Below are 22,308 nucleotides of genomic sequence, written 5' to 3'. Positions count from 1 at the left end.
TTAGATTCTTGCCTCAGTAGCTGGTGGAGTTCTGCCCTGGGGAGCTGCCTGACCTCAGAGGGACTGGGGGTAGAGTGAGAAGCCGTATTAAGTCATGAGTGTCAGGGTTCACTTGTTACTGCAGCAGGGCTTAGTTGCATTCTCTCTATCAACTGTCTTCCCTGAGTCTTTCCTTGACTTAAAATTTTGGATTAACTTAGTAAACTTGCCAAATACCAACTTTGTATTAGTTATACCTCTAAGTGCTGGAAAATACGTTGATGAAGCAGGTGGAGTTCTTTCTCCACGGAGCTAGGAGGGGAGATTAAAAAATGGGGTCAAATAATGAGTCGATAAATACCAAAGGTGTCAGTCCCTAAAAAGTGTGCTGCCTGAGCTTAGAAGGCAGGAGTGGAGGTCCTAGTTGTGGGCGTCAGGACAGGATTTCTACAAGTGATTATATTGACATCAGCCTTGAAAGATGGGTAAGGTTTGAACTTCTAACAATTAAGATAGGGAAGAGCATTTCAGGGACGTTGAAAGGATAGAGTAGCAGAAAGGTGCACAGGGAAATGTGAAACCTGCCATGGGGACCAAGTGTAGGATGAAGGAGTGGATGAAGGTATGTACGGTGGGAATGAAGGTCAGAGTTAGATCATGCAGCACTTGGAATGGCAGTCTGAAGAGCTTGGATTTTATCCTGAGGAGGCTGGAGAGCTCTAGGAGGGTTAAGTTGGAGAGCTCTCTCCCTGGGCACAGTGAGAGGGGAGCAGGAGCAGAAGGTCCTGAAACCACCCTCTTCCCTCTCCTGCTACACTTGAACTAGTGTACTGATGCTGAGCACGAAGATGAAAAAGACAGGGAAATATGCCAACATGAGAAGGAAGAGAGGATTGCAGCTTCCCCGCCCTCATCCCGTCTTCAGAAATGAGGAAGCTAGGACCTCCGGCTTCTTACTCCAATGTCCATATTTTCTGCATTTGAGTACCATGTTACTGCGGTGTCATGAGCACCCCCGGCGTTGTCCTTGGTGAGCCTGCATCAAACTCAGTACAGCATAGTTCATACCTTACAGTTTGGCCGCCTTTGCACATTTTAATTTAAATAGTTTTGAGTCACTTCAATTGGGAAATTTACCGAAATTCTATTTCACCATGATACGCCAACAGCAAGTTTAATTTTTTGAAAGATTTTATTTATTTATTTGACAGAGAGCACAAACAGGGAGAGCAACAGAGGGAGAGGAAGAAGCAGGCTCCTCACTGAGCAGGGCTCAGTCCCAGGACCCTTGATCATGACCTGAGCTGAAGGCAGACCCTTAACCCACTGAGCCACAACTGAGCACCCCTCAACAGCAAGTTTTAGACTCAGTTTAAACAACTACATTTCACTCCAAAGGGACTTCATCCAGACTTGCTGTTCCTCTTTTGGGGTCTGTGCCAGACCTAGGAGAGGGTTTAGGAAAGGTTTATCGGTCCCTCAAGGGCTGTCTTTGTCCCTTGGCTGGCCAGATTAGAGCAATGAGGAACCAGCTTCCACTCTTCTTTCCCGCCCGCATCTTCCCCAGGTCCTCATCTTCCCCAGATTCCAGGCAGGGACCTGTATGGGAGGAGCCCTATAAACCAATAAAGGAGCTCAGATCATGCACTCTTGCCCAGGGCTGACTGTAGAAAGATGCGCTTTCTTCAGGACCTCGGGATTGCACTGTCCAGAAGTGGCTAAAGAGAAGGCTTCTTGCATGTGTGGTCAGACAGAAATTTGTTTGAACCCTAGCTGCCGCTTCTTGCCCTATGGTCTGGAACAAATGATTTACTATCCCAGAGCTGAGGTTTCTGTGGTGGCAGATGGGGCTGGCAATTAGCTGACAGAGTTGTATGAGGGTTCTGTGAGATCCCAGGGATGAAGTTCTGAGCGCCCTATGCTGCACACCATACCAAGGATCCAATCAGAGTCTCGGTGGCTATCCCAGCCCTGGGGTGTACTCACAGTTCATGTTACTTGCTCTAGTAAACAAATCTGAAAGTTTCAGTGGCTTCAAAATAATAAAGCTTTATTCCTCACTCACCAAACTGTCTATGTGGGTGTTCCTGGTTGGCAGGAAGCCTTCCACGTGGTGAGTCAGCGACATAAGCTCCTTCCACCTGTGACTTCTTTCTCTCTGGGATGAAAAAAGGGAGGGCGGGGGAGGCATGCCTTGGCCCAGGAGGGAGACACACATCACTTCCGCTGGTTGGTCAGCAGCAGTCGCATGGCCCCCCGAAGAAGCCAGGGGTGCTTGGAAGTGGGATGGCTGACATGGCAGCCATGTCCCTGGGTAGTTCCATGCTATAGCAGGGGGGGGGGGCGGGAACCTCTGGGGAACAGTTAAATTAGTTGTCACTGCTGCAGGAGGGGAGGACTGAGGCAGGATTGGGGTCTGGACAGGGAGGCCAGGTTTACAGAGGTGGAAACAACGTGTCAGATTCCCATTTCTTTCCTCTCCGTCTCTTGGAGAGCTCATTCTGGCAGATCCTGCCCCATTTGGAACCTGGCTGTGAGCAAGAAAACATCTGTGGTCGGAAAGCGGGGGCAGTGAATCAGGCCTGTTTGGGACTCGGAGAGAGGATGGCCTTGAGCCCTTTGCTTGGCAAACAGCTCCCTCCCACAGAGATGCGAGAGGCCATCTGTCTGTCCACTTTGACACTTTCACCCAGTGACCTTCAGGGCTTCATACACCTTCCCCATAAGTTGGAGCACGCTCAGCACAGACTGTCCTTGCATTTGACCAAAACTGACTCACTGAGGGTCTGAGTGAGAGGAGAAGGCAAAAGCAGACAAACAGGCGCTGAGGACTTTGCCATCCCAGACCTGTGTCGTGTAAACAGGCTGTCTGCTTCCCAGCCAAGGAATGAGTCCGGACTTGGGTCGAATTGGAGCCTTGACAGCTAATCCCCACAGCCTTTGACTGTGGAGCACTGTGTTCAGATGGGGCAGGCTGCCCACACTGGGGCACAGGGGAGAAGCAGGATGGTGGCGAAAGAATGCGGCTTTGGGGTCGGACACAACTGCTCCCTACCACTTACGCAGCTCTGTGACCTTGGATAAGAGTCACTGAATCTTTCTCAGGCTCATTTTCCCTATATGTGAAATTAGCATAACACAATGGACAACAAAGGCTTCGGGACCTCGCCAGCACATACATACAAGTAATAGTCTCCCCTGTTCCCTCTACGTACTGGAGAGAAATCTGTCACCTCCTCAGTGAATTAATTACGTAATAGTCAGTAGCCACCATTTCTTGAGCTCCTCTCCTGAGGTGTTTAGTCCTTGCAACAACTGTAGGATAAATGGTATTGTTCCCATTGTATGGGTTTGGCCAGGGAGACTCAGGGATTATGAGAGAGATAGTGATTTTGCTCTTTCTACTGCCCTGTCACTGAGGAGAGAAGGAAATAACAAAGGAAAAAGAGTCAAAGGAACATACCGGGGCTGGGGGTTAAATGTCAAGTCCAGAAGTCCAGAAGGTATGGACTTTAACCCCCGTCTGGCTGGAATAATAGACCTTCCATTATAATTTACTTCCCCCTGTGTTATTCACTTGTATGTTTAGTCATCAATGTATCTATTACTAATTAATTAGCAAACATTTACTATGAACTTCTTATGTCTTAGAGCCTTGCTATTCTCAAAACGTGGTGTCTGGGCAGGAAGCCTCAATGTTGCCTGGGATTTTGTTAAAAATACAGAATCTCAGGGGTCCCTCCAGGCCCCCTTTGTGGGGATCCGTAATTGTCAAGATCCCCAGGTGATTCATAGCGTACACTCAGGACTGAAAACCACTCTCCTGATGCTTCCACCTTGGCAGAAACATTTACAGAGGCAACCCCTCTTCTTAGGACCCCTGCCTTCCTTGCCCACACAAGAAATAGCAGGGATGTCCTAGAATAGGCTTTGCCCTGAGCTTAATGCTTCTGTGATTGTCCAGAGCCTGGGTGACCCCTCCACACCAGGGGTGGATACATGGGCTACGTCCTGGGTCTTGACAGATGGGAGGTGCCACAAAAAAAGGCTGCCACTTTAGTGTTTGGGACCTCTTATCTCCTCTTCCTCCCTAGCATCCACCCTTAGCCCCCCACTAACCTTAGCATCAAAGTCATTCACATAGATGCTTATTAGGCTGGAGCAGGAATGCCATGATCTTAGGATATAGCTCGGCCCCATCTATCCCATTGTGGCCAGGGATTGTTTGTGAGGATTCTCAAATATGGAAAATGGGAATCACTTCCTGCCCAATTTGAAAGAACCTGGCTATTTAATAGGCACCAACTGAAGACTAGGCCCAGCATGCGTTAAGTTTGTTCCCATGAACACTTTTGGGAAGCCCTGACAATATTTACCATCATGGAACGTCTGCCCCATGCCAAGCTCCAGGAGGAGTGAGAGCACATCCCTTGGGTAGGCAGCCTCATTCCCATTTTCAGAAGAGCATACTGAGGCTTGGAGAGCCTGGTTAGCTTGACCAGAGTCACAGAGGCAATGAATGGTAGTGCAGGACTCCATTCATGCATTTTCCAAAACTTGGAATGGGAATTTAAATAGGGGAAGCCATGCACTTTTCACAACTAGGAATGGGAATTGACATTCAAATAAAGGGAAGACTCATCAGTGGGCCTTTGGAATGTATTTCATAGACTGCTATTCCCCTGCCCCATCTGAGGGGCGGGGGAGGTAGGAGAGGGAGTAGGAGGAGGATGGGCAGGTCAGTCAAACACGGGGGTTGTCTTGTTTCTAGTATATTAAGAGCCATCCCCACTCCTGAGCGTCTTCATTTCAGAGAAGGCTGGATGAGGTCACCGGGACCAAGAAAATGGCTGGTCCTGGGTGAACTCCCCGTGTTAGTGTTTGCCCCACCCCCCACTCTCAGCCAGCAAGTGCTGATAGCAGAGCAAACCTCTCGAGTACCTGGCACGTGGCACAGGCAGCCCCACAGACCAGCACAGAGGCCTTACCACCTATTCCCGCCTGGACCGGTTCCCCCAGGAGCTCGTTTGGAAGCTTAGAGCCTTGTGTAGCACAAACAGGACTGTGCAGTGGGCCTTAGCTTCATGGCAAAGGACTGACAGCTTCTTAACTAAACAAGCACCAAAGATTTGCTGATTGTATGTAAGGAAGCTGTTGTATGTGCTCTTCCTTTGGGAGCATAGAGTGGAGTGAGTACCCTCTGATAAGTAGTTTAGGATCCCCCTCCTCCATCCATTAGCTCCATGATTTTTGTCCAAGTCAAGCAATCTCTCTTGGTCTTGGGTGGATTCGTTTGTTCATGCGACATTCCCATGAGATACACACTTCATTTCTTGGTACAGGTCCTGACTCCAAATGGGTGTTCAAGCAATAATTGCGATGATTATTCCATTTTGCCACATGGAAGTTACTTGAATATAAACATCTTATATTCACTTACATTGAGCACAGCACTTTCCGTTTTAGGTTGTAGAAATCCAACTTGACACTAGCCTAAGTATAAATGAACAAATGAAATTCTATGCATCTGGCAAGTCCATGGCTGATCTACCTCCAGGCTGGATTTAGGGGTTCCAGCTGTGACATCAGAGCTCAGCCTCTCCTCTCCCCTTAGCTCAGTGTCCTTCTGGGTATGGGTCTGATCCCGTGAACAGGCTTTGGTCACCAGGGCTCCAGAGTCACATGTTTTCGAGCTTATTGACTTCCAATGCCCATTTATCCATCCAGGCGAGACTTTGATGGGCCTTGCTCGGATGACAGGAGTGCACCTGGACCAATCACCATTGCTAAAGGCACAGAGCTCTGAGACAGGCTGATCTGGAGTCACATGACCGACCCTGTGATCAGGAAGGGGACGCTGGCAGATGTGGACACTATATAATGGGGAGACACTGAATGACGAGGAGAGCTCTGCCAAAGACAAGAATTATGGTGGGCAGATAAAAACAAAGGCTATCCACCGCACCGCAAGAGCACTAGCATAAGAAAGTACATGCACCTGCTTCTTCCTTAGGTCTCACTATGATCAGTGTTAGTCCAGGACCGTTGTTCCTGAAGTCATGGTCTAGAACTATATATAGCTTCCAAGTAAAAGAGAAGAACTGAGGGAGGCAAATCTGAACTGTAAGTGGGACCCCCAGACTGTGTCTGTCACTTTGGCTTAGAACAGATGGAACTCAGGGCAAAATTTCACTCAACCAGCTGGGCGTCACTCGGATGTCCTTTGCTCTCCTTGCGTTTAGATCACTGCTGGACACATCAGAATGGGTGGTATGTGGGAGGTTTTCTCTCTGTATGTTAAATGCCCTCTTTATTGTCTCTGCTAAAACTTTCCGAAACAGTGACAAGAGCCAAACACCCAAAGCTAAGCCAATGTCACATGAAGAGCTCTTTGGCCCTATGAGGCTGCTCTTTCCGGGCAAACACTTATGTGCTATGTTAGCATCGAGGTGAGCAGGTCAGGATTTGCTTTTGCAAACCAATAAGGAAAAGGCCTCTTAATTTCTCTTCCTAGCCTTGTCAGTCCTCTGTGGTGGTAGGAACCAAAGCCTTCCTTTGGAGCTTTTCCTCAGGACTTATTTCATTTGCTTGACAAATGCTTGTTGAACACCTGTTTTGTGTAACAGGCTTTGTTAGGAGACGAAGCCCCGCATGTGTAAGCCAGATGGGCGCCGTTTTTCATCTTACTCTGCTTCTCTATTCCTCTCACTGGTTTCTCCCTTGCCAATGTGAAGAAGGCTTCCAGCACCTCTTTACTCAGGATTACTAAGGGGAGACGCAGGAGGGAGATGGCTTTGCACATCTTGGAGCAAACAATTTACAACATTCTCCTGAAATATTTTCATTCCTCAAAATTGCTTCTGCGACATGGCCATATGCTAGGGTCCTGGGTTTTCTCTTTCCCTTTTCCCCAGCCTTGCTCATCCCAGTTTTCTCCATCTCAATACCCACTCCATTCCCCTACTTCCACATGTTCATCTCTCTCTCTTCCATGAAGCAGAACAGTCCTGCTCTGCCTCAGTTTTATCTCTAGTTTTTTTTTTTTTTAATGTAAATGGCATCATAATGCTTAGAAGACTGAAGGTCCCAGTTTCCAGGATGTCCATTCCTTAAAAAGCAATCTTAATCGGTGCTAATGGCAGCCCAGCTTGGAGCATAGATCCAGCCCTGAAATGGCATGGTCACCACCAGCACTCTCAGAAGGTGCTGGAGTGGAATGTGCGCCATGTCAGCTGAGGCCAATCCAGATAATGATTAGTTACGGTAGAGATGGGTCACTGATTGCCTTCTTCACCCTGATGCCTTTTTGCTTAACTAATAGCAGGAGAGTCTCTATTAAGGGCTGCTAACACTCCAAAATGTCATTTGTTGAGCCTACCAAAGTGATAAGTGATGCTCTTATTTACTCTCTTGTTCTCAAGACTGATGTTCAGAAGTTTAAAACAATTTTGAAGTGCTTAGTTTTTAGTGAAGAGACTAGTCAAGTCTACGAATAAGGGAATGGTTTGGGAATGTAATCACTAACACTAAAAGAAGTCCACAAATGTGTGTTCGCTTATAATGGATTTGCTTAATTATAACCACAAGGCACATACAAACACACACAATACCTACTCAGTTGAACACATTTCTTTGTATCAGCATACACTCTTAAGATCAGTGTTCTCTCATGCCCAGTTCCGGGTTTCAAGTGTTTCATTTCCCAGCCACATGAGTGAATTACCCTGCCTATGTTCAATGAGGAGGGGAAACACCAGGATTGCAGGAGACATGAAATGCATGAGAGATTGCTTACTCCAAACACATACCCTCTTAACATGAGCAAATGCTGGCTTTCCTGGCTCTTTTCCACTCTGACTCCACTTGTGTATAGCCGTGGAATTTGCTAGTTATTGAGTCAAGGGAATCTCTCCCCTGGTGAAGTATAAAACCATTAAACAAATGTTTCTTCTATGTTTGTGAGCTTCTTGCCTGCCTCCCTAGTGGCTCCAACCGCATTCTCGTGCCTTGATAATGAAAAGTCATCTGTGACTCCTTGTGGGATTCGAAGACTCAACCAGTAGACTTCTGCATATTTTGAGAACCCCAGAGTCAAAACTGGAGGGATGACTTTAGGAGATGGTTTAAATACTCATATAATTTATTGTCCAAACCAGGACCTTTTAAGAGTGAAACAATATGTTATTGAAAATTATACCAAGACACTAGGTTTTTGGTGGGACACTTGGTCTTCTCAGTAAAAAAACAATTGCTTCTGTTTATTGAGCTCCTACTGTATGCTAGGGTTTTAACTCATTCTTTAATAATCCTTCTAATTAATCCTCAGGGTAACCTTATTTAATAGATATTGTTATTCCCATTTTACAGATGAAGAGATGAGGGCTCAAGGAGCAACTCCTGTAAAATGGCTCTTCATTCATGCTCTAGTGAAAGCAGACACGTGTAGGGATTTGGACTGAGGTGTGTCTCATTCCAAAGTGCACACACTTCGCACTGTACAGTATGGGTTCTCATCCTGTAGTTTGATATCTTCTTCTTCTTCTTCCTCTTTCTCCTTCTCTGCCTCCTTCTCCTCCTCCTCCTCCTTCTCCTTCTAACAGGCTGGGCTCTAAGGATATCTGGGTTACTGGTTAGCTGCCATAGGCACTCCTGAAGGCAAAGAGGAGACCAGTGCAGAGAGCTCCAAAAACCCAGCTTCACCTTCATGGTTAATATGCTGGTCAATTGAATGAGTTTTCATTTGGGTGAGGGTTTCTACTCTTTGAAAGAAAGTAAAAATAAGAGAAAGAGAGAGAGAGAAGGAGAAGGAAAAGCAGAAGAGGAAGAGAAGGAAGGAAGGGAGGGAGGAAGAGAAGGAAGGAAGGAAGGAAAGTTTCTGAATTGAAACTCCTTGTTCTGAAATGGAAAAACTGAGCTCCAGAGAGAGAAAATTCCTTACCCAGTGTCCCATAGCAAATCATAGAGGAAACAATGATCTGGAAAATCTGGGTCTTTTGATTTTCAGTTCATGTTCTTTTTGCTACGCTTGAGGAGACATGTTTTGAGAGGATATGTTGCTGGCTGATGCTGTTTCCATATTTTGCCTCATTTTGACATTGGCAGTGAAAGCTGCCCCCCCCCCACCAAGATTTATTTATTTATTTTAAAGAGGAAGAGAGAGGGAGAGAGTGTGAATCCAAAGCAGACTCCGTGCTAAGCATGGATGCAGGGCTCCATCTCATGACCTTGAGATCATGACCTGCCCTGAAACCAAGAGTCAGACACTCAATTGACTGAGCCACCCAGACGCCCCTGAAAGCTGATTTTAAATACTGACCAAGCAAAGCTTTCACATATTTCAGATATGCTGTGGAAGAGGTTTTAAATAAAGACTGGTGTGTACATGTTTAATTTTGTTACATTTTTTAGTAAAAAGAAATGTAGATACTGATTTTCTTTTTTCACCATGGTTCTGGACTACTTAAGGAAAATTAAGTGATAATAGTTTCAGGTTGGAGAGTGGAGAAAGCTACATTCACTTTTTAGGAAAGTAGGATCAGGGGAATAGAGTTGAAAAGGAAGCTACCGGGCGCCTGGGTGGCTCAGTGGGTTAAGCCACTGCCTTCGGCTCAGGTCATGATCTCAGGGTCCTGGGATCGAGTCCCGCATCGGGCTCTCTGCTCAGCAGGGATCCTGCTTCCTCCTCTCTCTCTGCCTGCCTCTCTGCCTACTTGTGTTCTCTCTCTGTCAAATAAATAAATAAAATCTTAAAAAAAAAAATAGGAAAGGAAGCCACTATCAACAGTAGGCCATCCCCACACCCTCTTACTGCTGCTGTGCGTGGTGGGCACTCAGTTACGTGCTCCTGAGCAATGAGAGGAGGCACTGAAGTAGCCATGGGCATGGCATTTCTGTCTCCTCCCTGAATTATTTTTCTTGGTTCTTGCCCCTGAGCCTTGACCATGGTGTGTTGGGAAGTAGGATGAAAAGCAGCTGATAAGGGCTTTTGGAAGTCCATTCTGCAGCAGATTCCTCCAGATTCTTCCACTACTTTGGGGTTAGATGGTCAGATTCTGGTGTATCTGATCTCTGCTCTCCATTTGCTCTGAGCACTGAGAGGGATGCTTTGCTGTGGGCTGAATATGGGTAGAGAGTACAAACAGTGGCTTCCTACGTATATATCCAGGAATGTGATAACTTTAAAAATCCTCTGTTTTATTCTTTTATAACCATACATTCTAAGAAGTTCAGGAGCCAATAGGTAAAGAAAGGTATTTTAGAATGCGAACAGATGTTAATAGTGGGAAAATGATGAATGAAGAAATGTGCAGTACAAAGGGAGAAAAAGACAATTACATACTCCTCCCAAAAGAGTATCTGTTACAGCTGTTTATTGAGTGAAGTGATAGACGTGTGCTTTCATGCGACTCTTCGGTACTCATCTATTGCTGAAAACCACGAAGTCAGAAGTGTGTGTGTATGTACTCTGAAGCCACAGCGGAACTTGGCTGGTTCTGTGGGCACTCCTCAAGAAAGTTTGCCCTTCGTGAGCGGTTCTGGCTGTGGGGAGCCCCAGATCGTTTCTCTGCCAGGGGATCTTTCTTGTAGTGGTTCCTTTACAAATGGAGAAAACAGAATCCATACTGATTCTTCAGATGGAGACTGAGCATTCTAAAGAAAGTTCAGTTCATTAAAACTACTTTAAATTTTCAGGAGTAGGGCAAAAGCGCTAGGCAGAAAAAGGGAGGGAATTCTGTTCTCTGCTTCCTCATGGCTAATCTGTGCTTCAGTTTCTCATTGTTGCCCGTGAAAGAATAGCAATCAGGTATCTCTTTACTATATATGTTCCTTGTGTGTGTGTGTGTGTGTGTGTGTGTGTGTGTTATATACATATATAATTTCCAAGAGGGATCCAGGAAAATGTTGTAAGGCGGCTGTGGAGCAGATGAAAAATACTGGATTGGAAATTTAAGGATGAGGATTTGGGTCTTGATTTTACTACTTAGACAAAATTACTAAGTTTTGGTTTTTTCCCCTAGAAAAAGGATTATACCTGCCTCACAGGACTTTTGTAGACATTAAATGAGATTATGCATGTAATGATTTGTTATAAAATTATTTATTAGATATGAAACAATCTGATGTTTTTAAGACAGAAACTGATGCATGTGGTAAATGTTACATTCAGACAGTCCCGGTGCATACTTTGGGAACAGATCTAATATGTAAGTGTATAGGGACACAGTCGTACCAAGCAGTGGAGACTTGTGACAGCCTGGAAGGTCATTTTTCAAGGTCAAAACGTCTGAGCTCATGTCAAGGACCAGGGTGAACTCCGTTTCCTTCCCAAGGGTTGTATAGGCTGCATCTACTGGAAGGAAGGAGGTGTTCTTCCACCAAACTGTGCCTAGGGGCAAGCAATGAAAGTGCTCTGATACTTACACAGGGCTTTTTACAGAGAGAGGCTAGAAGTCAAGTTGATTGGCTTTCTACTCAAAGCTTTAAATCATCTTTTTACCTGTGAGGATTAATGCCTTTGTTTCCAATGAGGCTATTGGTCCACAGAATAAGGAAAAAGTGCCCTTTGGGAATGAAAACCTCAGTCTTGCAGAGAAAATTCACTGAAATGGTACATCCATATAAAAAAAAATTATTTTTATTTATTTTTTTATCATGTTAGTAATAGGTGGATACTATTTCCAAGTGTGGACGATTCATCTGGCGTTTCTTTAATGCTGTCTGAGATTGGGGTCCTGTGTAAGGGCAGCCCAGCTTCTTGTACCATTGACCTTTGAGGCCCAGAATTGGATTCCATCTTTTTAAAGAACCTGGCACTCTCAGAAGCTAGAGAGATGGTTTGCTTTCATTCATGCGTGTAATCAAGAGGAGGGACCAAAGCTTCCTCCCTCCAGATATTAAAATTCCTAGATTTCTGGAACTGTGAGAGGACAGAAGAGGAAGGATTTGAGGGCTGCTTGCTCCTCCTAACCCCAGGTCTTATTGTCCCCCTTGGAATGTGGCTCAAGGGCAGAGTAGAGGGTGCTTCTGCCTGGGCAGCTGCAGACTATACACTGGCAAGGGTAAGGGTTGAATGATCACATTTGTCCCATAAACCCAATTTTCCTCAAAACCCAGCATCTGGCATAGGGGTAGGCACTCATTCAGTATTGGATGACTGAATAGTAAATGAGAGAAAGTATTTCTGTATAGTCCTTAAAGATGACACCCAGTGAAAGGGACAGGGAATAGAAGGCACCTATATTATTAGAAAAGACAAACTGTGTTTGCCTGCCTATTTCATTCCACTTTTACTCATCAAGAAGAGAGAGAAGGAGAGAAAGAGAGAGAGATGTGATTCCTATTAAATGGGTAAAGAAACTGAAGATTATAGTATTCAAGTTCCTTACTCAAGGTTATAGCTAGGTGGATCTCAGGTTCAAACCTACATCTATCTGTCTGAGAGGAAGGAAAGCCAGCACTCTCTCTACTCTGCTGTGCAGAGCAAGTCCCATGGTGTGGAAGTAAAGAGGTCCAGGGTGAGGTGGGAAGTGAGGTGGGGATGTAACTAGACCTCCAGTGGAAGGGCAGTCATGGCATTTTCTTGTTGCTCTGAAATCTGGGTTCACACATCTTGAGAAGTGGGGTTTATTTTGTTGTACCTGCAGATGGAATTTGAGTATCCGCAAGGTCTGGTGTTTTGGCAGATATGAAAACATTTCTTGGCCACTTAGTATATGTTTAGATGCTGCTAGAATATTCCATGTGTATTCTGTTGTATAATCTCATAAGAACTCAGTAGTATATTATGATCCCCTATATTATAGATGTGGAAACAGAGGTTTGAAAGAATGAGTTATTTCACTGAGGTCATAAACTGTAATTGGTAGAGCCCAGTGTATGTGAATCTAGAAATGCCTATCAGTTAAGGTGTTTTTTTTTTTTTTTTTTTTTTTAAATTTCTCAGTTTGATGACATTGCAATTGACTAGAAAAAAAAAGAAAAAAGAAAAGGAAAGAATAAGGATTCCCATGGAGTCTTTGAGAAGCATACAACCTGTGCCAGGAGTTATTCTATTTGACTTCTAGGAAAAACTGATAATCATCGACAGAATCAAAAACATCAACATTCTGTGGCTGATCAGTGTTTTTTTTTTAGTTTTTAAGGTTGCTTCTCATATGTTCCTTCATTCAACAAATATTTACCAAATCCTCTGTGTTCGGTGCTTCTTTAGGCCCCAAGAACACACCTGAAAAGGGAACAAAGTCCAGCTTGCTTCCTAGAGGGGGAGAAAGAGACAGTAAATTATTTTCATACTGTTTGTTTACTGAGTAGCTGTATTGAGGCGTAGTTCACGTACTATAAAGTTCACTCTGGGTTTTTAGTACATCATGGTTTTGTGCAGCTATCGCAACTGTCTCATTTCCAGGCAGTTTCAAGTGGCTGTATAATTTGTCAGGAGTGTCAAGTGCTCCGAAGGCAAACAAGTGGAGTGAGGTCCGTAGGGGTGAATGTGCTGCTAGTCTACCCAGAGTGGTCAGGATAGGCCTGCCAGATAAAGGGCTATTTGAGCAGAAACCTGAACAAGGTGAGGGAATGAGTCATGGGTATCTGGGCAAAGAAGAGTCCAGGTAGAGGAAACAGGGCAAGACCCTGAGGTAGGAGTATAACCCGTGATCATGGGGGAGTAGACAAGGCAATGACTAAAGGCCAGAGGGCAGGAGAGAAGGTATTCTCATCCATGAGTTGTAAGGGACTGTGTATCAAAGTACTTCGTGCAGTGCTTGGTACACAGCAGGTGCTCAATAAATGAGAGCTGTGGTTATGGTGGTTATTATCCTTATTCTTATCATAAAGCTGCCAGTCACCTGCTTCTGAGCACAGGAGCGATGGCTCACCTTTGCATCTCGCTAGAAACATGACCACTACTTTGCACATAATACACAGTCATTAAGCATCCCCTTAGTGAAAAAATAGAATTTAATCTTTAAATTAATAATCTTTGTTTGTTACAAGAACAGGCAGGAATAAATGCCCGGATGGACTGATAAATCATAAAGACAAGTTAATATTAAACAAGACTGCTCAGTTTTTCTACTAAAAAGGCATGGTTTTCTCTAAGGCCTTCAAACTTCCTAAGAGGTTTCCTTAAGAAGTGGGATGAAGAGTTTTGTTTTGTTTTTTTCTTTCCCTAGCCCCTGGTTGAAGGCAGCTCTGTGGTGGGGTTTCTTTATAATTGGGTGAGGGGGTGCCTGGGTCAAAGTGACAGCCAACTTGCACTGCTATTACAACACATTACATAAATAACTCTATATAATTGCTACCATCCATCAATTTGGGGAGATCAGTGGTGAGAGACGCTGCCAGTTTCTTGGAATGAAAACTAAAGCTGCAAATAACCCATAAAGTCACACTCGCTAATCAATGCCAGTGTTTTTAAGGGAGGGCAAATTGGTCCAGTCACCAATTCAACCTTGAGAAGGATTCCCCTGTGTATCCTTCATACTGGTTTGTGAGACTTTGCCCAGTCCTTGCCTAGAGGTTTTTTTTTTTTCCCTCCTCTTTCACCAACTTTTTTTTTTTTTTTTTTTTTTTTTTAATCATAGTATTATTCTTAGCCCTGCTTCCCCTATGTTGCAACCTGAAACCTTTTCTGAGCTGGCTAAGGACAGTTAGATTTCTGATGGGTTTAGGTTAATCTGAGCACTATATGCAGCTGAACAGAAAGAACATCCTGACTTCTGTGCAGATTTGGGGAATTCTAAATGTCCATCTTCTCTGTCTACAGGGGTCACGTTAACCTGATTCATTCTCAGTTCTTCATGTCATTCTGGGTTGGCAGAAGACTAACCACGAGTTTCAAAAACAAACAAACAACAAACAAATAGGAGACTGCAGCGTTCAGGCAGTATGACATTTGCAAAGAGAAAGGATTCTTAATGATCACATCTTGCACTTGACCCACAATCAGTTTAATACCCTGGGTTGTAAGTAGCATGAGGCAGAGGCCACCTAACTCCAGGCCTAGGAAAATGAGTCTGGCACAAAGTGGCAGACTAATCTTATTGAACTGACATTGAAGTAATGAAGTCACACTTTTGTTGATTGAAAATGAAATTGAACAGGCAGTTCCCATAGCTAAAGTTCTTTCAAGCAGGGATAAGTAGTCAGTGGCTTGCTTTTCAGTAACCTGAGAAACTCTGGAAACTCCTAGAACGTAGGAACCTTATTTAGTGTGAATGGGTCACAGGGTCTTCTCAGGGGTGGGGATATGGTGGGTAGCATATGTGCTCCACAGGTGTTTGTTACAGACACAGCCAAGAACTTTCCACCCCCAGCACAGGCTCTGGTTTTTTTTATCCATGAGAAATTTGCCTCTTTTGTTAAAAAAAAAAAAAAAAATCCCCTTTCCCTCAGAACGTCACTTTAGGTGGGAAGCCCTACATGAGGATGAGATGGGGGAGCCTGTGACTTCCCTTTTCCTTTACCTTCCCTGCTCTGTCTAGGTCCTAGAGTTTATCCAAATGAATGCTTGATGTACTTCAGAATGCTAGACTCTATTATATTAGTGAGAAGTACTTTTGTGGGTAAGTGGTAGGAAATTAAAGGATTCAAGGGTGATTTGGTGTTTCCAGAAATCTTTAGAAATTCTTTGAGGGGGAAAAAATAAGTAAGTCTTGCTAAAAACCCCTCAAGCCATGGGACATTGTTCTTTTTCATGGAAAATTGCTACTTAGAAACATACTGTAAAATGTGTCATGGTTTTGGGTCAAGACGCACTAAGCATTGAAATTTTCTTGGGCCAAATGAAAGGTGACCAGTGATGGTTTTACCTTCTCTAGGTGCTGGCGTAAAGGGCTGGTGCCAACACGAGGTCTCCCTTCCTGACCAGTGGCATTCACTAAGCAATAATGATGTCAGCAAGACTAGCTTCTCAGAGTAGCAGTCCATGCTTCTGGAACTTCATTCATTTGCATTATCCTTTGATCTTCATAACAAGCTTGCAAGGGTGGTGAAGGCATGTGCTACAGCAATGAAGGAAGCTGAGGACCACAGGCTAAGTGGGAAGTGATTTGAATTCCTCAGGGTCTCAGAGCTAAGGGTCTCTGAGGAGAGGAGGAACATGTCCTCTCAAATTTAATTTCTGTTCAGCAGTCAGTTACATCTTGAGAGAGAGTCCCTCTCAACAGTCTGTAGTAGCATTTGCCCAACCCAGACCAACTTTCAAGGATTATCACAAGTGCTGTCACCTTCAAGAAAGCTTCCAGTCACGACTTCTCCAGAAAGGGACTCTACCTCCACCATTTAGAGCTAAAACGAAGGCCTCTCTTATTTGCCATGTTTAATAATCTGTCTGCCCTCACCAGGCTGTGAAACTCAAGACTGCCCTGAAACTCAAGACTGGCCCTTAGTCACCTTTGTGTGCCCTCCATCTGATATAAAATAAACATGTAAAGAAAGGTTTTCCTTCCGTTGGATTTGGTACCAGGTGAGTTTGTATTTTGATGGCTCAATTATCTATACCCTCTTCTCCGTAACAGGGTTATCAGGAAATATTGAGATAGCCACAGTTGGCTGGTTGATTTTTATTTGCCAGGGCTAGCAAGAAAATAAAGAAGAAAAATGGATCCTGGACTTGGGGCGCCTACCATTTGTGGACCCTTGACTTTTGAAGGCATCAAAACACTGGCTGGAGGAAAAGGGAGCTGATTTGAAGGAGCTTCAAGGATGGGGTGTGGCATGTGTGTTTGGGAGCATACCAAACACACGTACCATGGGTGGCATTCTTCTCAGAAGGCAAAGAGTTGGGGCCTTGGGATTAGAAACTATCTTCTAGTTCTGTGTTGTTCTTTGAGCAACACCTTGGACATGCTCCTTGGGGTTAATTATGGCTCTTTTATAGACTTGTTATGGGAGTGGTCCTTAAAAACTTGGACTGGGCCTTTAAGTCCAGGAAAAACACTGAAAATATTTAAAATGGGAAATTAGTTTGATAAGTTGGTAGTAGCAATATCAGACACCTTGAAAGAGTATTTACCTAAGAGAAGTAAGAACACACGTTCACAAAAGACATATAACAGAATGTTTTCAATAGCTTTATTCATAGAGGCACAGAACTGGAAACAACACAAATTTCCATCCATAAGAGAATGGACAAACTGTGGTACCTTCAGATAGGGGAATACTACTCAGCAGTAACAAATGAACTACTGATGTATGAAACAACAAGGATTAATCTTGAAAACATGTTGAGTGAAAGACACCAGACAAAAAGAAAGAGAGATTGTTAAGATTCAGTTTATATGAAAATTGAGTCATAGGTTGAATCTTTGTTGAAAGATCTGGGACAATGATTATCTCTGGGGCTAGAGATGGGGATTGATTGGTAGAAATGAGGGAATATTCCAGGCTGCTGGTAATGTTCTAATTCTTAATTGATGTGTTTATTTTGTGAGTGTCTGTATTTGTTAAAACTCATCTAATTATACACTTAAGATGTGTGCAGTTCAATTTATGTTTGTTAATTAAAAAAGAATCCTGAGAAGAATTGTAGAGATTCACTTTAGGACAGACTTGGAAACCTATGGCATGGGGAATTCAGGTCCTGGACAGTCAGTGTGGCCCCAGAAGCAATTTCTCTGCAACCTAGTAATGTCAGGGAAGTTTCTAAGAAGAGGAGACATTTGGGATAAGTTATGAAAAATAGATAGAAATCTACTAGATGGACCAGGTATTAGAGTTTATTTCAGGGGAGAGGGAAAGGAAGAACCATGCTGTGGATCGAAAAGAGTTGGAAGTATCTGAACCTTGCAGGTGGAAGGATGTAGTAGGACAGCAGATCAGCGGCACAGGAGGTGGAAGATAAGGCCACAAAGGCAGCTTGGGTGACCCAAGAGATAGCAGTCTCAGCCACACAACAGGGAAGGGAAACACGCAGGACCATATCTCTGAAGAGAAGTCTATAGACAGAAACTGGGAAGAGTGCTCAGTGTAAAAGGATTCTTTAAAAGATTTGGGAATGAAAAAAAAAAAAAAGGATTTGGGAATGGATGAGCTGATGCAGTTAGAAAAACACAGCATATGTGGTATGAAGACGCATTAGGCTTCTGCTCTGGTCAACAAGAATAAAGCAATGGCTTGACTGTCAGCTAGGCTAGTCTTTGGCCTTGACTCAACCTCCGAGAAAGGACATGAAGTTGGCTTTGGGTGCAGACTGTTGGAAAGAGAGATCATTCTTTCTTCCATGAAATGTGTAGGGAAAACGAATGTAGTACCTTTCTTTCTGAGCTGTGTCATATGGCTTTGGTTCAGGGGCTTTCTTATGGTGGAACCTCGTATACTACATTATTCAGACCGCATGGACGGAGACCATGTCTCAGCTCATGAGAAAAGAAGTTCCAGGGAAAGAATAACATCCTAAGAGGACCAGACTTTATGCTGTCTGATCCCCTCCTGATGCCTGTTACCCAACCTCTCCACTCCTCAATTTTTTATCTGTAAGAAGAGACTACTACCACCACAGGGTTGTTACAAGGATCCGATGAGTTATATTTATAAAGAACCCAGAATGGTTCTTGGCACAGGATGAATGCTATATAAATGGCATTTTGCATATACATGTAAATTATTAAATAAAAAGCAGGATTTTCAATGAAAAGAGGTATAAAAAAGAACTTCCCCAGTGTTCTGGTGGTTAACTGGTAGAAGAAAATTTCCAAAGGAAGAACAAATTAAATTTTAAAATTAATTCATATTGTGGAATAATTTTAGATTTATATGAAAGTTGCAAAGTACAGAGAGTTCTTCATTAAAATAATGTTTTTAAATCCATGCCCAGGACTAACCAGGAAGAAAATGTGAGTCTGGGCGCTGGAGTGGGGGCGGAGTGGGGAAGGAAAGGAAACCATATAGTAACCACTCAGCTAATCCCTAATACCTATTAGAGAGAGAAGCTGAGTTTATGTTGCTGCATTCATTCATTCAGGAAGCGCTGAGAGCCTATTGGGTGGTCAGCACTGTGACAGGTGTTGAGGAGTTAGGGATAAAGTCCCTCATCCATCAAAAATTACGCAGCCCCTGCTAAGTTCCTGGAACTGTGCTAGGCACTAGGGATGCCAAGCTTAGACTCACTGTCTCTGTGGGTTGTTATTATAAGAAACAGAAAAGAAAGATGCAGGTCAGGCGCTTTGTGAGCTTCAAGGACAGAGAGTCAGGTCTAATTGGGAGGCGGCTTTATGGACAGGGTAGTCTTTGGAAGATTGAGATGGATAATTGAAAAGCCTCACCTCTCTCCAATAAGGGCTTCTGGAAATATATATGCAGCTTTTATTTATTTATTTTTTTATAATAATTTTTTAATTTTATTTGACAGAAATCACAAGTAGGCAGAGAGGCAGAGAGAAAGGAGGAAGCAGGTTCCCGACAGAGCAGAGAGACCGATGCGGGGCTCGATCCCAGGACCCTGAGATCATGACCTGAGCCGAAGGCAGAGGCTTAAACCCACTGAGCCACCCAGGCGCCCCTTATGCAGCTTTTAAAAGGCTTGAGACCTTGTACCTGAACCTGGACTTTTGGTGATACTATGCTTTTGGAAGTAAAGGGATCAAATAAATCAGTCTATTTCTTAGCACCTGTGTTCCAGAAGGAAAGAGGTAGGGGTTGGGTGGGAGGGAGGTCCGGTGCAGGGGTGGTGAGAGAGAAGAGAAAGGGAGATGGGGGGAGAGAGAGAGAAAGAAAGGAAATGACGTTCTCTCTTTCCTTTAAGGAGAAGCAATGTCTGAAGGATTTCTGAAAGCCTGGTCCAGCCCTTAAACATATTGTAACTCAAATCACCTACGGCTGCTGATTTCCAAGTTCTCCCTGCAAGAACACAGGGACTTGTTCCTTAAAATGACCCAAAGAATGTCGCAATGTCCTCAAATCAGAAACCACTCTATTTTTAGTTACTTTCTCCCCTTCCTCCTGTGAGTGACTTCTTGTATCAGAGGAAGGCAGCTCATAAACCCTTTGGCCAGCTGACCTTGTGCCCCTGGAGAGTGGATGTCTACGGCCAGGAGAAGGGTGGGCTCCTCTCTGTGACGCTCCTGCCCCCTCTCCGCCCCTCCTCCCTGGCCACTGCTACCTGCTATGGCTCATTTCTCAGATGCTGTGAACTCTCACAGGGCAGAGACAATGTCTGAGCAGCCTCTGCCTCCCAGCACATGCCTGCCACAGGGCAGGTACTCAAATCCTCAGAAATAATTGACCGAAAAGACAGTGGAAGCTTCCCATTCTGCCAGAATTGTGACATGAGACTTGGGTTGTGTTGCTTCTATAAATACTTTCAAGGGCACACGTTATTCCAAGGCAGACTCCTAATGGAAAACAAAGACTCCATGGGCTTTCTGAGTCTCTCTAGTTTCACTGAGATTTCTCAACACCTTACCAGTGCCCACTATGGGACTAAATTTGTCATCTTCAATCCATTTTCCTAAAACTGCTTTTCTTTCTTTATTTTTTTTAATATGGCACTACCTTTCTCTCAGACACATTTAAAAACGGAGAGATTCTCAAATTTTCTTTTCTTTCACTTCTCAAGTGAATTGTTCCTGACTCTCTGAATTCTGTCACTTCAGTGTTTCTCTGAAGTGCCCAAGCCTTCATCATCTAGCTGGGAATGAGTCCCCATGCCCTTGTTGAGTGTCCTGACTCCAAAATCTTTCAGAGCAGTCCTGCCAACCTGCACAACAGACCATGTCTCACTCTGACTTAAGCCCCCGTGGGGGTAATCCCTCATCTTTCATTCAGGTCCAGGATTCAAAATCTGCACGCGCCTAAACACAACTCCCAACTTCTTCATACCACTTTGCCCCATTGTCCCCACGCCCCAAACTACTTGTCTGTCCTAAGGAGCTTCCTTTTGTTTCTTAAAAACACCAGACTCTTTCTTATTCTGTGCTGGTTGAATCGTCTCAAAACTCTGGGGAGTAGGATTTGACAAATCAGCTCGTTCTACTGGTCCCATCACTGTTGCTGCAGTTGACATGGAAGAACTCCAAACCAGGTAAACCCACTGCCGCTGAAATAAATATCATTGAGATCATTGTAGTGTAAACCATGGGAGCTCAGTACAGTCAGAGATTTTGCATCTCTTACCAAACAGGAAAAAAAAAAAAAAAAAGGAAAAGGAAGAGAGAAAGGAGAAAGGAAAGGGAAGGGGAAGTGGAAGAGCAAGGGAGGGGAGAGGAGGGACAGAAAGGAAAGGATAAAATAAAGTCAAAGTTAACTTCAGCCCCTAAAGAATTTAGAATAGCCCACTCAGTAGAAAGCCAATCAAAGCTGAAAGCCCAGAAGTGCATTGGAAGAACATCCAGTATGATCTAATGCCTGTTTCCAAGTCACAGTTAATTTGGGACACCATGGGCCTTACAACAGGATGTGCTTCCCTTTACTCAATATCATATGCCTAAATACTTCTTTCCTATAAACTGTCATTATATCCTTCAAGTAGAACCTGGTAAGGAGTGACATAAAGAACGAAGGTGATCCTGCCAGGTCATCTTGGGCTTGACTGAAGGGGGGCCACACACCCCAAGGCAGTCAGGTGATTGGTGGGGTATGGAGCCCAGCTCGCTGAACCTAGAAAGAAAGGCAGCATGGTCAGGATCCTCGAAATGACTCAAAGGTGATTGTTCTTGGCCCTGTGAGACATTAACCAGGTTGGTATCCACTCTGGAGTCTTATTCTTAACATTTCTGAAATTCTCATTTGAACTGGTTTTAACAGCTTATTAATTAAGGAGTTGAATGAAATCTTTGACCTGTTTTATGTTTGCAGAAAAGTCATGCTTTTAGCTTTTCGAAAATTATATTTAACCGTGTTCTTGACACACATGCTCCTGGAAGGGGGAATGAATTTACATGTCAGATTCATCTGGCCCACCCTTGCCCTGTGTCTTCCCTGTAGTAGAAACTCGTCCGCTTGTCATCACTGTCCCCTCTGCTCTCATCTCCCTCCAAATATAACCTCTATGAGAACATAGTTACTTTGCATTATGGGTATTTACCTGTGGGCCCTGCCCCCATACCCCCCCTAACAAGAATACGAATCTTTCAAAGACAAGAACTGAGGTTTTTTTTCATCAAATACCCCTTCAAGCTTCTATAGACCCAAACAGTCATTCAGATTTCAGGATGAATTAATGGATGAACTGAAAATGGGTGAATGAATGAGTAAGTGAAGTGGGGATGGAGCTTGGAATGAAGATAAATAAAATCACTTTCCTTGGTGGGAGAGAAGTTTGTATGTGGATTACCAATCCAAAACTCAGGTAGATACATTTATGTCTTAGTTTTAATTTCAGATCCACACATG

General features: G+C 44.0%; 1 long non-coding RNA gene across 1 annotated transcript in view; it reads left to right on the top strand.

Annotated features, from left to right (window-relative positions):
* LOC131812903 (uncharacterized) overlaps nucleotides 1-22,308 on the top strand; it is a 172,211-nt gene that overhangs the window by 120,158 nt on the left and 29,745 nt on the right. The window contains exon 3 of the long non-coding RNA XR_009346542.1: nucleotides 16,323-16,444. This is a non-coding gene — a long non-coding RNA (uncharacterized LOC131812903). The remainder of the gene's footprint in view (nucleotides 1-16,322; nucleotides 16,445-22,308) is intronic.

Source organism: Mustela lutreola, chromosome 12, assembly GCF_030435805.1.
Source record: "Mustela lutreola isolate mMusLut2 chromosome 12, mMusLut2.pri, whole genome shotgun sequence".
Taxonomy (NCBI): domain Eukaryota; kingdom Metazoa; phylum Chordata; class Mammalia; order Carnivora; family Mustelidae; genus Mustela; species Mustela lutreola.
This window is presented reverse-complemented; position numbering and strand designations above follow the sequence as displayed.